The following is a 17844-nucleotide window of genomic DNA, read 5'->3' as shown; positions in this document are numbered from 1 at the left end:
GAGCCCAGTTCCGCTCATTGGCTCGGCCGTCTCGCGCCAAATGATGTCGCCTCTGATTGGTCACTGTTTTTCGTTAATAACTCGTAAACGAAGCCGCGGATTGCATTTTCGTTAAGGAAAAAGCTGCTTCGAATGACCTCAGGTATCCCCTACTTTCGGATTGCGACACATTTTTGGGACATCATGAGACGACATTATTTAAAAGCGACTACGTTTGAGAGTATGCAGTTCTATTAATTCTAACTCCTTTTTCTTCCAAATGTTTTTAAACGTTGCGCAGTGGGAAGAAAATGAGATTTAGCGGCTAAAAATCAATTTTTCGGTGTTTTAATAACGAATTAATTCACAGGGTATGATATAGGGGACCGCTACAGGATTGGTAATTTCGCCCTGTAATGATTTACTATTCTGCAGTGGAGTTTTTGAAGTCAGTGAATATTTGTCAGCCACAGAAAAGTCTGCCAATATTAGTTGGCTGGCCTTTTCAGTTAATAGATAACACCCGATTTTGCAACATTGAAAGCACGGTAATCCGTCGATGGGACTCGAAATAATTTGAAACGCGGCCAAACCCACGCGACCGCGGGATTCTCTGAATCGAAATTCAAGATCCCCGCAAAAAGCGCCGCGATACCCGAACACAGAAAATGCGAACTTCATCGGTCTCGAGGGTGGTCCACGGTTATGCTTCAAACGGATCGTCGAAATGAAAATTCTGTTACGGTGCGTTATTCGCGATGTAGGAACTGGATTCAATAGTGAAAATATGAAGTGCAAGTTCTATTACAATTCATCCAGCAGAATCTCTATTGGATTGAGTATGGCTGTATGTAACGAATCGTCGGACAGACAATTATTCCGTCATCGATGGTCTTCCCCCATTGATAATTGAAAACGCGCTATTATATCCGACCGGTTGTTCGCTTCTGGCACGATATCTATACAGCTGGAATAGTTTAGCAACTGTTGCGTTGCTCGATTTTATCTTTTGACAGTTGGAAGCATTCGTATGTCGAACCTCGGGTTAAGGATGCGGTTGCAGTGGATGTATATTCGTGCGAACTAGCGTTCTAACGTACAATTCGGAACAATAAATTAAATACAGGGTGTCCCAAAAATGTCTCGCAATCCGGAAATGGCGGGTTCCTCGGATCATTTGAAGCAGCTTCTTCCTTTACAAAAATGTTCTCCGAGGCACCGTTAACGAATTATTAACGAAAAACAGTGACCAATAAGAATCGAGTACGGCTGACGCGAGGCGGCCCAGCCAACCAGCGCACGAAGCCCAGTTCCGCTCATTGGCTCGGTCGCCTCGCGCCAGCCGAGCTCGCCTCTCATTGGTCACTGTTTTTCGTTAATAACTCGTTAACGGTGCCTCGGAGAACATTTTTGTAAAGGAAAAAGTTACTTCGAATGACCTGAGGAACCCGCCACTTTCGGATTGCGAGACATTTTTGGGATACCCTGTAGATTCTTATGCGAATGGTTACATTGGGTGCATTTCCTTCGACGTGTCACCATAATTTATCAAGTTTTTAGACATTACATGTATCGAGTGGGTCGAAATTTTCTCGCAACGAAATACAACGTGGCGGAACGTTGGCACAGCTCGTGCTAGCGAGTTCGACTTTCACGATGGGAATTATAACCGGTCCCTCTCGCGGAATATGATGAGGGTGGATTTTACGTCCAACGCTCCTGCCCCCGTTGCATTGATACCCCTTTTCGGCGGAGCAACGGGGCGAGTCGGGGGAGGGGGGGGGGGTGGTTTAATGGTCACGTGCGAATGAATTGAAACAGTGGATCGACTTAGATACCTGTTCCAACCATTTTCAGGGCCCACGGCTAAAGGGAGGCAGGGTTAAACCCCGTTAAGCCTGAGTTAAACGCCATCATAGTGTGCTGGTATTGTCTCGCGCTTAGTGTCGCTCATGGAGGTAAATAGAATATTCTCGTCTGCCGACTGGGATCATTTGCGCCAGGAAATTAATTCTACTTCCGCCTGGGCTCGGCTGATCGGAGAGTCATTGACTAAAAAATGCGACTACTGTTTAAGATCGGTGCAGGTAATATGGAACACTGGATATGGAAGTAATTTTTAATTGAATTTACGATATTCTTACTTTTCTCGAAGTCTTTAAAATGTCAGTGAAATAGTTACATATTGTACAAGAGGTAAATTATATACTATTACTTTTGTATGATTTATGAATAAAAAAAATTTAGTCTCGACTGTTAAATGACAATTTAAACCTTGATTTTGACTAAAAACATGAAAATGTAGAAAATCTTAAATGATGCTAATTCTATCGATACGATGGAAACAATGTCCGTCTAGCTATTTAACAGAATCAATCGTACAATGTCGCTAATTAGTGCAAAAATATAGAGAATCGAATTATTGATACAGATCGCGGCCACCTGACGTCGACCGTCGCTATTAGGAAATTCGGCACAAATAACAGGCTGAAAATGAGCATCGTAAAAAGCGGGTGCAGAAACATAACGAGCGCTGGATCAATTGGAAAAACAGGAAATCGTCGGTATTTATTCCACGTGCATCCATAATCCGATACGTAATTATCGAAACCCAATCGTATTAAAATCACGTTGTTTATTGCATAATAGAAATATTAGTCAAATCTCTAATCCAATTGACATTTTCGTACTACGAAATACTGTTTTCGTATTCTTGGAAATATAGAAATAATTTTTTTAATAATTTTTCGCTAATTTTCATCAAATATCTCATCTCACAGGTTTACGCCAAAATGGCGACTATCAAATTTATTTTATAATCATTGAAATTGCACACGTATATTTATGTAGAAGTTATTCGTTAAAATTGTTACTGTGGGCATTTATTACGATAAAAATCGCTAAGAATTTGAATAAATAAATTTTCGTTCTTTCGCATCCTTGAACGATGCCACTGTCGTGCCGATACACGATCAACTCGACTGGTTCCTCGGAAGCGGACTGGATCTCGTGTTATTCCCGAAGACTGAGCAGTCCGCCGAACGCCGCGTCACCACCGGAGTCTCGCGCAACGTTCTTGTGGTACTAGTGGAGACGGCGAAGCCCAGGTCGAAGAGCACACCCCGAGATCCACAGGGTGAGTTTCTGCAGACAATACAAGGCCGTGACCTCCGAGGGCCGGCGGCGCTCTATCGAGCATCGGGGCCTGTGCATACTCTGCCTCGCGGCCAGTCACGAGCTGACGAAGTGCACGTCTGCCTTCCATTGCTTGGCATGCAACGGACTCCGCCACACCACCTTGCACGAGGCATGCCGAACGGACATTCAGTCTAACGCGCCCTCCGCTTCCACGACCGCCATCTATGCGGTCAGCAGCCGCCGGGCGACGCTCCTCGCCGCGGCCCGGGTCCAACTCGAAGCTCCCGGATGGGCGCACCCTTTCCGTCCGAGTACTTCTGGCCTCCAGCTTCGAATCGTTGTTTCTGAGCGAGTGGGCGGCTCGAACCCAGCGACTGCGAGACGTTCAGTGATACACACGAGACAGTGTACCTTGACTTATTATATATATTATATGACTTATATGACTTATTTGACTTATTATATATGAGTTATTATATATATATATATATATATATATATATATATATATATATATATATATATATATATATATATATATATTATATATATAGACTCTCCGTGTACCTTGAATTATTCTAATTTTGGCAGCACATTTTTCACTTAATGTGCTGTCACTTTGCGAGAAAAAAGTCACAGCGATTCTACCCTCGAATTAAAGGGGATGATCCGAACTTTACGATGCTGTAAAAGGTGTGATCGAGAAAAACAGTTTTACAACTGCATAAAGGCCGTTAAGCTTTGCACTTTTCTTTGCTGTCGTTAACATGTCCTCAGATTTAGAATACTACAGCCGCGGGGTTGCATGATATTGAAAATTAGAATGCGGCATCGCAAAGTAGAGATTTCAAGCTTTAATATTAAAATAAACGCGAGATTTTTATGATAATTTTTGACGGAATTACAGATGTTCAAAGATTAATCAGTTTTCGGCCAAATATTAACGATCCTTCAATTTCATTGTCACGTGTAGTACAAACATCTTAAAAATGGTAAGTGTATAATTATTTTCATACATGCTATTGTGTAGTGTATTCTATTTATGCCGAAGAAACAAATTTGATATTCCCAACGATTGAAAAGAAGCCAGAAAATAAATTTTCTAAAGTAGTCATCTTATTAGGAATTCATTTTTCAAATCTATGACTTTGCATACTATTAGTTTTGATTTTACTTCGAAAAATCACAATTTCTTTCCTGTATTTTCCAGTAAATTGTAAATGAATTTATTATGATTTAAATGATTGATTTATACGATTTATGATTATGATTTAAAAAACAAAAGTGGGTCTCACATTAGGCTCCTTTACCCTATGTGTAAATGAATCATGGGAGCTTGAAATATCATTTTTGTCGACGAGTTTTCTCTGTTCGCAATTGCTATAGTTCTCTCGGGAAAAGCGTGTGACCATGCGGAAGCGGAAGGTCACGTAAAGGCGCGAGCAGAGTAGAAAAATCTGAACTGCGAGATGTCCGCGGACAAATGATGATTTTTCAGCTGGACCCTTCGCATTTCCGCTCGATTACCATGGGGCTAACCAACGAAAAGGATTACCGAGCCTCCATAGCCACGCGCTCCTTCCTGCCGAGGTCAACGCCACGTTCAAACGAACATGCGCGGAGAAATCGCCGGGAAGAAGGCTAATTTCTCACGGCCGCCAACTCTTTATTATCTTCATCCCTGCTCTTAGAGGGCAGCCACCCTCGGAGAGGATTTCGCCGACCGTTAAAAAGCACCGTCGATTCGGCTCGGTTCGGAAAAAAAGCTGGATTAATTAGCCGACATTAATATTCTTTTAATATCGTCGACCTTAAATTGCCCGACGCTCACCGAGACTGATACGCCATGGTTGTATGGGAATTCAGCTTTCCCGGGGTGGTCCAAAGTTATGTGTTTGTTTTCTCCAAAAATCTCATCTTCCAAATTTACTATTCAAAGGTGTACAGAGAATCGGTAAAACACCAATATTTATTCATGGATTGTTGATGAATTCCTGAAAGAAAGTTCTTCGATGATTATCTCGATGTACCCCAGAGACTTGCAATGATTAATCATCATTCTGATTGTTAGCATATCGAAACTTCTTTGTAACAAAATAATTGTAGGATTTAGTGCGAAAAGGAATAAATAATAGAACATGACGAAGCAATTTATGAATGAAAAGGAAAGAATGAAAAGAAAATCATTAGCTTATTGTACGTATTTTCTTTTTATCGAACACTTTGAACTATGTCTGAGTATAGTTTTTAACGAAGATATGGAAACTCATACTTCTCTCCAATTCTGCGACTAATGAAAAGCTGATATTTAATTGTGATCATTATGTGTTCTTTATTCAGCGTAACTTTAGAATAGATAACGATGCTTCGTCCACTTTAGTTTTCAAACTTTCAGCTCCAAGGACGCCAGAGTTTCTTGCTCCGATTGATTCACAAATTGATTTCTTTCGCAATCCTTATCCGTAACAAAACAATGTTAAATCTATCGGGACCGGGGTTACTTGTCTCCTCGAGCAAGGGTAATCGTCTGCCAGAGAATACGAAGCCAATGAAAATGTCTACCCTCTGGAGAACAAGAGAAAGAGCCACCGGAGTAGACGTAAGCCAGACAGAGATGGGCAGGCAGAGTATTAAGATAATCCTTGAGTGTTGGAACGCTTCATCCCATCTTCGTCAACGTTTCAGCACGTTATAAGACCTCTCTTCATTTCTCGGAGCCTGCCGCACAAAAGGCGTTGGGCCACGTAATAAACTGAAATTTAAGAATACATTTCATCGAGCTGCTAACGAAGAAACATAATCTCGGGCAAAATCGTTTGCACGTCGTACCGGCGCTAAAATCGTTAGCACGGTCAAAATGACCGATCTTTTTATTTTACGATGCTACAAGCTCTTCGGAGACTTCTTCGTGGAAAATGATCGAATAAATTATATTATCGAAACAAGTCTCATAATTAAAACCTTACAAAATCCAAGGGAATTCTATCTTTTCACTCTTATGGGTCAATGCACGCTAATCATCGTTACAGGTCGGTTGGTTCAGTGTTAACAACCATTGTACGTACATCATCCCATATTTGAACAAAATTCGTACTTTTTACACGATGAATTTATATGTTACAGTGCTGTTTAAATAACTTCTGTACGTAGAAGCGGCGAAGCTACGCGATTTATTCGCGTTACATTAAATTTTCGATTAACGTTGCTGGTACATCGAAGGACTTGAAACTGTTGCACTTTGCGACGGGGAAATCGACGCACCGCGTATCGTTAACTTGCCCGTGGAAAAATAAATGATAAAACATATTTCACTCTGACGCGCAACAAATTGTTTCGAGGCGGTAATACATTGAGTAAATAAAAATTGACAGTCGGGAAATTGCGAACACGTATTAAAAAAAATAGAATAAAGCGGGAAACAGGATAAATAACATTTTCTATCTAGGATGATGGCTTCTGTTCCACCGACGAGGAACTGGCTATAAAAAAATAAATAACAGGTGACGATTAACTAATTAATTATCACAGGTGACGATCGACCGATTAGTTATTACAGGTGACGATTAATGGATCACAAATAACAGTTGACGATTAACTGATTAATTAATGGTAGACGATGATGAATGACGAAAGAAATTACGAAGTAGTTTGCTACCTGAGGGAATTTTGTTCTCTATCGAGAATGTCTTTGTTAAAAGAAGCGCATGAGATCATAAGGAGCGAAGAATCGCGTTGGCGCACAACAAAGTCGATAGGTTCGTGGATCGGCAGAAGCGACAAATATCAGTAAGCGAAACAAGAATTTCAATTTGCGTCATGCACGTACGTGGCAGGCATGCCGGATGACGAAAAATTCCAAGTTTCCAGCCTGGCCGACGAATTCTCGGACATGCTCGAGTCAGCGAGGAAACACCGACTGCCGTCGCGTCGTTCCTCGAGTCTTATGAGTGAAAATACGCCGGCAATTCTCCGCTCCGTTCCATTTCCGCGTAACGTCTCGCAGCTGTTTTCATAACTCCGTCGATGATCGAAGGTGTCGTGCTCGATCGTCCCCATGAATCGCTTGCGCGACAAATTTCTATCGGCGCCCCCGCATCTACGCCGCGACACCCTTCCGCGAAGCGAACGGAGTCAACTTTTGTTGCACCGGCACGGAGCGATTCGGGAAAATATACTCGGTTACGTTCTGCCGCCGACGAAATCGCCGCGTTACCAGCAGAATTCGCCGAGTCGGGCAACTCGCGCGAAAATTACTTCGGCAAAAATTTTCGGACACATGTACGCCACACCTATAAAACGCTGCCTCTGGCGCGAGCGCGCGCGCTTGATTATCTCGAAGGCTGTTCAAGGATACGGACAAGTTTTTTATGGAAATTAAACAGTACAAACCGGCGAACTTTTTACGATTTTTCTTTATAGCGTTAATCTAAGGAATGCGGAAGCTCGGTTTCGCTTTTCAAGCGGAGCTTCGCGTTTTATTGGATATGTTTTGAAATTGGTCGTTCACTTGAGGTGGATTCGCGCGGTTCTCTTCGACAGGTGTATTTTGAATGCTAAATAAAGGATACGAAGTTTTTACTATTCGTTTAAAAATTCGACGTTTCATATGCGTCAACTTCATAGTTTATCCGCATTATATACAGGATAGCATATTCTATTAGTGAAAATAAGAAAAATGTGTCATATAAACATAGGCTAAAGAATACTTTATTGAAAAATTATGAGAAAAATACAAGATAACAATGGACTGATTTTGCGTTCAATGTAAACATTTCTGGTGGAATTTATGTTAATATAGCATCAGAGGTAATTGGAGAACACGAGAACATTGCTTTAAGCATTTGCGTTCGGGGCCATCTTAACGCTTCTATTATAAATGATTCAAAAATATCAAATCACGAAAATATAATACGATATTAACGTGAAGTTCAATATTAAATCATGTTAGTAAGAATGTAAAACATTCGAGCACAAAGAGGGCAGCTAACTCGAATATTATCCAATCGGTCTAACAATAATAATATCGTACGTTTAAACTTGTTAGCCGCAAAGTTGATGTGCAAATATACCAAAGTTTGTACAGAAGTAGATTACTACGTTAGCGTAACACGAATCGAGATGGAGTTCGTGATACACAACTATAACGTGCGTACAATAAACCCTTGCAATGCCGGCGGTTGAACGTTCACACGAAGTCTCATGATTGAGTTCTTGTGTATATAAATATTGTTAATTAAAATTTTGTTGCTATTAACACCGTCATTATTATTACTATTACTATTGCTATTATCTTACCGTACTTTTTTTTAAACAAACGACAGACGGCATCAAGTGTCAAACGATCAAATCAGGCCTCGCCCAACTAATTGAATCGATTTAAAATTTATAAATTTTTGCCATTGAGTACTCTACACCAATTTGCTTTTAAATTTATATATTATTAATTCCTTTATCGATATTTTCATTAAATTATATTGACACAATATCAAAACATATCATTTTAACATTAGGACACTAGAGGGTGTTTCGTCGCTTCAGTCTTTTACCATAATAGTATAACTTGTAGGTTCCTTTTTATAACTTTAGGCTCTAAAATTTTTAAATTACCATGGAACTTATTTTGCATTAGACTCGAGGATCCATAAATATCTCTAGCATTACACTTAATCACCTTTGTTACTTTAGTCTGCCATATTCGAAAAATCCTCTCGCCAGGCTTAATACTCTTGAAAACCAACTCGCGAATATCACGCGAGCACTTCGTAAAGCCAAAAACTACAGTTAAATCCGAACCGCCAAGATCCAATTGCCCAGAAGATCGCTGGGTCCGAATAACGCGCGCGTCCATTTCTCGCTGAGATTTATCCGTCTATTTCCGAAAAGCTACATTCCCGCCGCGTCCGCTCCGTTAAAACCATCAGTTGTTAGCCGCCATTGAAATAGCATTCGATGGTTTTATCATCGCAGGCGTTTACGCTGTCCATGTAGCGGCTCCTTTGAGCCATATTTCAATGGCAGCGGCCAGCGGCTACTGCGTCATGTTAGCTGATAATGGACATTTTCGCGGAAACAATTTTTTTGTTTCGCCGAACAATTTTTATCCGTTCTCATAGACGGCGAACGAACGCCAGTTTTCGAACATCGTCGATATATCGACTGAAACACGATCGTAGAAGAGGGGAAAATCAGAAATGCGATAATTAAAAAAGTTGCGGGCGCCGGCAGCAGCTGAGACAGTGGATCCAAATATCCTCGCATGTTTCGCTGTTCGCCGAAAGTATCCATAAAATATCGCGTCGATCCCCTTTGATGGAAAACACCGCGGAAACCCGAAATAACCATGACGTGCGCGTGATCTCGGTCTTTTGTACAGGATGTGCCAAGATTACGTGCAGAAACTATTACAGCTGGATTCTGTAACTATGATAGAGATCCGTCTGAAAAATCACGTGCAAAATTGTCCTTGATTGGTTTTTTAAAGGTCAATTTTTTTTATTAATGCATCATAATTTACTCACTGAAGGGATAAAAAGTCTCAAAGAAATTATGGGTCGCAAATTATAATAAATTGTCCCTCAGTTTGTAAACAAAAATTTGAGAAGAGGGGAGACGATTATATTCGAACCTTGCGGCTCATTTTTCTATATACCATAATTTTTGCCGGAAATGCCAAATTTCGGGTTGCTGTGAATTTCCCTATGCTTCAATCTCTGTATGTTACACTGGACTTAAACCCGTTTTTTCAATGAATAAATAAATGAACAAATAAAACGCCGTGAAGGGATCGAGAAATTTCTGGTACACGAGATCGCGTTTTCGAAGGAAATCACCGGCGTCGATCGATCGATCCCGCGGGTCTCTTCGAGCATCATCGTCCGACCAGCAACGCTTCCGGTCGACGACGCCACCGGCGGAACAATGCGCCACGATATGTCACGCGTTCCAAAGTGTCCTCGACGTGCCATTAATTGGAATTCAAATGGACATAAACATCTCCCGAGCGTGGTCAGTGCCAGCAAGATGCACCCGATCGAAGGGTCGAACACCTCTAGATGCAGACTGCCGCTTGCTCGTAAATTACGCAGCATCGCCGAAATTACTCGACATTTTTCTACGTTGCCGAATAATGTCATCGGGAAGCTCGGAATATTGTCGGAAAAGTTCTTACCAAGTTTATGTTCGATTTGAAATGTAGTTAAACTGATAACATCTCCTCTATCAACAACGAATGCTTGATAAAACAACTTTTACGTGACTCGTTCACACTTTGTCTGCCGCGACACCTATTTGGGGATGAAAATTAATTTTATTTATTTAGCATCAACGGGTCAAATGCCCTTTTCAATTTTTCTACAATATATATATATATAATTCAACATAATAATAAAATCATAATAAAAATGAAAACGAAAACGAAAATGAAAATGTACAGGGTTATATTTATAAATAAAAATGTCTCGCAATCCGGAAATGGAAGATTTCTGAAGTCATTTGAAGCAACTTTTTCCTTTGCGAAAATTTTCTCCGAGGCTTCGTTTACGAGTTATTAACAAAAAAACATTGACCAATAAGAGGCGAGCTCGGCTGGCGTGCGGCGGCCCAGCCAACGAGTGCACGGAGCCCAGTTCCGCTCGTTGGCTCGGCCGTCTCGCGCCAAATGATCTCGCCTCTGATTGGTCACTGTTTTTCGTTAATAACTCGTAAACGAAACCGCGAATCGCATTTTCGCTAAGGAAAAAGCTGCTTCAAATGACATTCGGATTGCGAAACATTTTTGGAACACCCTGTATACTACATCTCCAGGGTCGTTGATATCGAGTCTTATGACCGAGGAGTCGATGAAGTGCTTGATGCTCCGTCAGTATCGACTTCCATGACCCTGTGGTTTTCGGCATCGGTTTTCACGACCGCCGTAGTTATCTGCGCGGTGTCCCATGACCGCTGTGATCGACTGTATTGTGCTCAACGACCCTCGGATCGTTGGTTTCGACTCCGCCGAATTGAGTGATTTAGGGACCCGTCGTATTGCCTCGGACTCGCGCGACTCTTTTTTCCCCCGGTACCCAGAAATTACTTTGTACCTGCTGAGATTAATCGTTCGCTCGCTGCGACACGGATTCAAAGTGAATTTCGAATCGCATCAGATCGCGTCGGATCAGTGCGGCGCGGCGGGTCGGCTTTAGACGACAGTGTAATTCCCGATGAATGTGATTACAAAACTGCGAATGTTTATACACGATAAATATGTAAAATGCGTTTGACATTTACGCATGAAAAATGAGAAAAACGTGGAATCTATAAAATATATAAATAAGCACCATTTTAAGTATACATTATATTAATGGTTAAATTTATTATTAAGTACAGTAGAGACTCCCGTATCCATCAAAATTCACAATGAGATCAAAATCATTATTTTTTCTACGCGTTTTAGCCTGCTAAAATTTAAAAAAAAGAAAAGACATCCAAAATCGATGTTACAACTTCAAAACACTGCCATTTTTTAAATCAGCAATACACATTTCTCTTTTCCCGTGATTTCTGCGATAGCCAAACGCATCCTGATTAAAAATCTTGTTTTTCGGTTTTAGACGAGTAGAACGGCCAGAATCATATCAATTGCAAGGGCAACTGTTCGATACACTTGATTGCTTACAAGGCTTTGTACTACCACCAACTTTGACTATTTCTCGTTCTAAAAATTTGTAAATGTTATCGTAAGAGGAACAAATATATATGGACGATGCTGACGCAAAAAATTCTGTATAAAAAATACCACAAAAACAAAAGAACCATGCTCTAGACTAAAACAGCCCTTTAAGAATCGGCAGTAACGCGTGTTGAAATAATCTTGCCTAAAAGCAAGCCACTTTCGTTGAACTTGAAATCGCGTCGACGGTCACCTCAACCCATCCTTTTAGGCCCCTCCGTTTCATTCTCCCTATCTCAGTCGTTCCGTCTGTCACGCTGTTTTTGTCCCGCGAGCAACGGTCGCTCTTGAGCGATCATGCGGACAAAGCTGGACTCGATCGATTTAACATCGTTCAGGGGACGATACACGTCCGCGGGTCTGGAAGGGACAGACGCCTTTTTGGTCTCGCAGACACACGCGGTGTAGAAGGCCGTGAAACGCCCTTATAAGACTGTGTTTGATCTGCCACAGTGGATAATTCGCCGCCGACGTGTCCTGCCTACCGCGAGTTACGCTTTGTCATTCTCGGTTCTCCCTCTCTCTCCCCCTCGCTCTTTCTCTCTCTCTCTCTTCTTTGATTTCCGCAGGATTTATTGACTCGCGTTTGTTGTACCGCAACCCATTGAAACAGCCGCACGCCGAACCGTGCGCGTCACACCGCGGCGCGGCGCCACAGTGAAAATGATAAAAGAAAACGAAAAAAGAATGGTCGAAACCGATGGTACTCGTAAACGGACACATTTCGCCGTGTATCGAAAAGAGTGGATCAAAGGCTGCAAATTTGACGCATGATTCAAGCCTGCGATGTTGATCTTTGACTCAATTAGCGCTACAAACGATTCAATAAAACGGGCAAATTGAAAGGATCGGACCGGTGTGTCTGACACTGGTTTCAGCGTTGCGGTATTTGCCTGCGCGTTCAACGCGAAATCTACCGAGCCCTGAAACTGTTTGACATATGTCGCTTTATAACGATGAAAAGACAATATTCGTTTAGACCTCTTGTCATTTTTATTACAACGTATAGACTTGAAAATGGAAAATAAAATAAACGAGAGTCATCGAATTTTTCATTTTCTATGAAAGGGTTCTTGTAATCTCAACAACTTTGAGATGAAAAATGCCAAGTCGGCTATTCCGACTGATGCTGCGTTACCACGTCGCGACAGGAGAGTTTCTCGAAATGTGAAAGTTCTTGGCTCGATTTGAGAATTTTACGAGAGTTATATTTGTTTAATGCTGCTTCGAGGTTGAATAGCACTGTATAAATCGTTTGCTTATGAGAATGGAAATCTTCGGAGAACTAAGAAAAAGTTGACTACATTTGAAAAAATATTTTAATGGATAAAAGTGTGCTACAAATTATTGCACGTTGTTCATTTATTATGTTGTAAAGAAAAAAAGAGAACGGAATCATGAAAGTAATGTCACGCTAAAATTTACTAACTTTAGTGAGTGACCATTTTCTGCATTTCTCATATGCAATGAATCTTTCTGCGCAGCTCACGCGAATAATGAAAGGCCGTGGAAACTAATAACTATACAGCAAAAAGTAGATAATAATGAAGATATTCAAGTTCCCCGAAGAGCTACAATATTCGATAATTAAAATTAATCTATATAAGACATATATTTGAAGCGATGCATGCAATTTATGCAATTTATTAAATATGCTGTCGAATTAATATTTTACAGTATACAGAGAGTGCTAATAACGGACGAATGTACTTTTTTTTGAAATTTGTACGAGAGAGATAAATTAATTTTTAAAAAAAAGATAGTTTTCTTTCGATTCGTGAGATGTTTCAGTAAAATTAGCTGTCCGATGCCAGATTTACCTGGCCAGGATCATTTAAAAGCTTTCGGTGGTAATTAAGAGCGATCGTCGTGATATATCAACTGCAATTACGGGCACATGTGCGACACCCGGAAATGGATGAGACCAGTCGATCTGTTTGAGGGAAAGGATGACTCAAAACGTGAACCACTCATCGGTAAGTTATTTCCTATCATTATTTTATACAAGAGCGCGATGTAACAAATAGTGTAAGATGTAGAACTGTCGCTTTTGCAGATATGTTTTATCGAACGATTTTACGATTTTTAAATCGAGTTTTCCAAGTCATTAAATTGAAAATTTAGGATATTCAAATTTCGTGGAAGTTCAACAATATTAAAAAGGACATTTTGTGTAATAACAATATTACGTTTACTTTGGAAAGGTATTTATTATTGATTTGGAATGATGTTTCGATATGTTCAGATTTATTTACTTTCACAGTAGCGTTATTTTAAGTGTTTTTATTTAAGGAAAGGTTGCAGGATGGGTTTATCGATGCCGATGAGTTTTATTTCGTATTTCCTGAATAAAAACAGAACACGTTTTTCATGGTACATAACAATGAAAGAGACAACAATCAACTTCACTGTACCACAAATATCTGTATTTACATACTTCTTGCCCGGGATATGTATCTGTATCTGTATCTGTATCTGTATTGTATTATTCTCTGTTCTAGGTATTCGAGCAAACAAGAGGAAAAAGCTGCGCAGTGCATTCCTCGAATTCGTACACGGATTTCCACAACGGGATTTGTTTGAACATATTGAAAATATGCGGAAAATTTTGTACGAGGATAGATCCCTTCATTTTTCGTTCTCAAATGTTTTAAATATTTTAATACCTCGCAGTTGTTTATGATTTGTACGTCAAGTTGCTTGCGTAATGTCATGTCTTAACTACATTTAATCTTCGGAATTTTTCCCTCTGAATTATCTTTACGAAACAACATTCCCCGATTTTTCTTTCGAGACGCGGTAATGCGTAAACAAGATTTTAGTTACTAATGTCACGATAAATAATAGTCAAAGAATATTTACGTAAACGGGGACAAAGTCTTAAATTATTAATATTTAATGTCACTGTTGTAAAGAACATCGGAAACATAAAATGACCACTTGTTAGTTAGTAAATATTTATCTCAGGAAACATTAATCCGGGATTCCTTATCGCGAGACTTCCGAACGAATATCTCGATTAAAGAATCACCTAATTTAATATATTGAGGAAAGAAATATATTCTAGTGCAAAGTTCGATATATGTGTAATGCTTCGAGACTGGACGCTGACTACTTTCACCCTTTCTCCTTCTTTATTCTCTCACTCGAGACGCTGCACTCATTTGTTTTTTCTTAATCGATATCTACATATTTTGGTGCCACTGCCCCGCTTCGCTCAGCACACGACACACACACGCACTACACTCACTACATTAATGAAATTGAGACCAAACTTGAGTTAAGATGATACCAATGACAAGTGAAACTAAAACTGAGATAAGATGATACGAATGGGAATACCATGTGCCGAGTTAATAAGTGGAACAGGTCTGCGAGTAGTCAGGCATGTACCTGTATCACTTCAACCTGTATCAGAGGTGGATTCTGCATTTTATGCATTTACGACAAAAATGAACACATAAAACGACGATCAACAAACACATCAGAAAATTTAAATATGCTGTCATATCGTCACCAACTTATCGATCCTATTCAGAGTTGAAATAAATCTTTAGCTACCTCGTGCTTCCTGTAATTGTCTCAGAAAGTTCTCATTTCGCATATCGATCCGCAGTCTAATTACATGCTTTAGCAGACGTTACCATCGCCTCCAGGCTACTCGAATAATGAGAAAATAGTCCAACTTTCTCAGCACAGTTTTTTAAGATGTTTGCAAAGCAAAGAACTGAATCGAATACAACTCCCTAGTTACAAAGTTCAAAGATCGACGAGCACCATACCTTGAACACTTTAATCACGTAAGAAAAAGTACTACCGATGCAGAGCGACCAGGATTCTCGACGATCATCGTTCCTAGCAATCAACGTCACGAAAGAGTCCCGACGAATGCTCGCAATTGCCGATTAGCCCGAGTTCACGCCTGTTCCTTCGCGGACAAGTGGCTGCCATTATCAGGATTGCAGCCGCTGCATTAAGTAAGATCCGGCCTGTACACATTCTCATCGGGATAATGCACCGCTAAGTGGATGCTCCATACGTGTTGCGACTCGCAGCCTATCAATCTTGATCTCGTGCTCTCGCGCACGCGCGCAGTGTCCTCCTCGAACCGAACCAGGTATTCGAAACACGCGTGCCGGTGTGTATGCGTCTGTGTCCGTGTCTGTGTGTTGGGATTCTGCGAATCAGGAGCACGGAAACGCATTAACACCGGCATACGAAACACTCTGCCGGAGACGTATGACGGGCACGTAGACCTAAGTGTCCAGGAATACGTAAGACGCCGAGACGGACGCGTTTCCTCTGGGCTGCTTAGGGACAAGGTCTATATTTACTCTTGCGGAGATCTCGGCGCATTTCAGAGATCCTACTGCATCTTAGAGGTCCTGGTGTATTTTAGTGGTCCTATCGCGCATTTCAGTGGCACACAGAGGTAATTGAAAATCTGTTCTACACACCGTTCGCGTATATTTCAGGGATCCAGCGGTCGCATCGCGTCAAAGGAATTACTTTTAGTAGCTTTCCTACCGATAAAATGTTTGGTGTACGAATTAATCATCGACCCTTGACATATGGAAATATGAAAAAAAGGCACATATCACCGAAGAATTTTTATTTCATATTTAGGTGAAAAATTGGATAAAAGTAAAAAGAAGATCACTTTTCAGCGTTATTCGTGAATAGGTTTGTGAAACGTTACCCACCAATATTTTACTAGCCAACGAGAAGTAAATTCAATTTCACGCCGGCATGACTCTTGTTCGCCATTAATGGTTACAGAACAAACACTTAAGTACCTATTTCGGAGTCACATAGTTCACATGTATGTTTGCCCGAAACCCGGTTATTGACGAGGACAAAGAGATTGACGCACTCGAAGCTTATGAAACTGTGAATATTAAACCGTTCTTTTATTATTGCGTTGGGAGAAAGAGAGAAAGAGGAAGAGCGAGAGCGAGACAGAGAGAGTAAGAGAGGGTGGCGAGACCAAGAATAGAAATGCGAAAGCTTTGATTACGAGGAACATTGTGTTCCAAGGGAAGAATTCGAGAGAACAGGCAGCATATAGAAAACTTGGAAATAATACTCTTTTGTCATTCCAACCAACTGTAAGTTTTGAAAACGACTTTATAGCCATTGCCTGGTAGACTAATCTCTCTAACAGCTCAAAAAAAAATTTAGATCGCTTGGCCCGATTATAAAAAGAAAAAGTTATCTCGTTTCAAAAGATGTACGAATACTTTTGTAGCAAAGCGTGGCAAAGCACAGTGGTAGCAAAGCGGTGCAACAAAGCGTTTGCTTTGCTAGACGAAATTTTGTACAACGCGAAGAGGGGACAAACAAATCAGCAACGCCACGCTGTTAAAGCAAACAGAAGGGGGAAGTTAACGCGGGGCGTAGTTTGGTTACGCGGCACGCGTATTTTTCACCGGAAGTCAAATAGTTTCCAGCGGAACGCCCATGAACCCCGGTATCGTTACACGAGATCTGGCTGCTTCGCGATTCTCTTTGCAGACGCGGAGAACTTCGCGATCAAACGAGTCCCAGGACTCTCTTTCCCGCTTACACTTCCGCCATGTCTCCTCCCCGGCTAGTTTCGAGTGTAATTTGTCGAAATTACAGTTTTCCCTCTACGCCGCGTCCGATTTCACGGAATCAGTCGTACGTCGGTATTGATCACCGACCTTTTTCCCCTCCTTTTCCGCTTCTCGGTATGCCGTGAACATGAGCGATGCTGTATACCAATTGGCTTTCGCCAAATTACCTATGAAGACGTTCGCCACCATGCGAATTAAGGTAAATGTACCTATTATGGTACCTATTATTTCAGGGGGTATAAAATTATCGTCGATTTTATTACTATTGAAAGTGTTATGTCAAGGTTATGTAATATATAATGGTATTAATGTATAACCTTGACATAACCTTGAATGCTTATCCCTTTCGATACTACGGGCCACTATAGTGGCCCTCCATAAGTTCGATCGTTCGTAGCGAATAAAGTCAGTGCTTACTGC

General features: G+C 40.9%; 1 protein-coding gene across 2 annotated transcripts in view; it reads right to left on the bottom strand.

Moving 5' to 3' along the window:
* Positions 1–17844, bottom strand: part of GluRIB (Glutamate receptor IB) — a 321268-nt gene that overhangs the window by 49542 nt on the left and 253882 nt on the right. The gene's annotated exons all lie outside the window — the stretch shown is intronic.

Source organism: Megalopta genalis, chromosome 13 (genome assembly GCF_051020955.1).
Source record: "Megalopta genalis isolate 19385.01 chromosome 13, iyMegGena1_principal, whole genome shotgun sequence".
In the NCBI taxonomy this organism is placed as follows: domain Eukaryota; kingdom Metazoa; phylum Arthropoda; class Insecta; order Hymenoptera; family Halictidae; genus Megalopta; species Megalopta genalis.
Note: the sequence above shows the minus strand (reverse complement) of the source record. Positions and strands in the feature narration are given on the sequence as shown.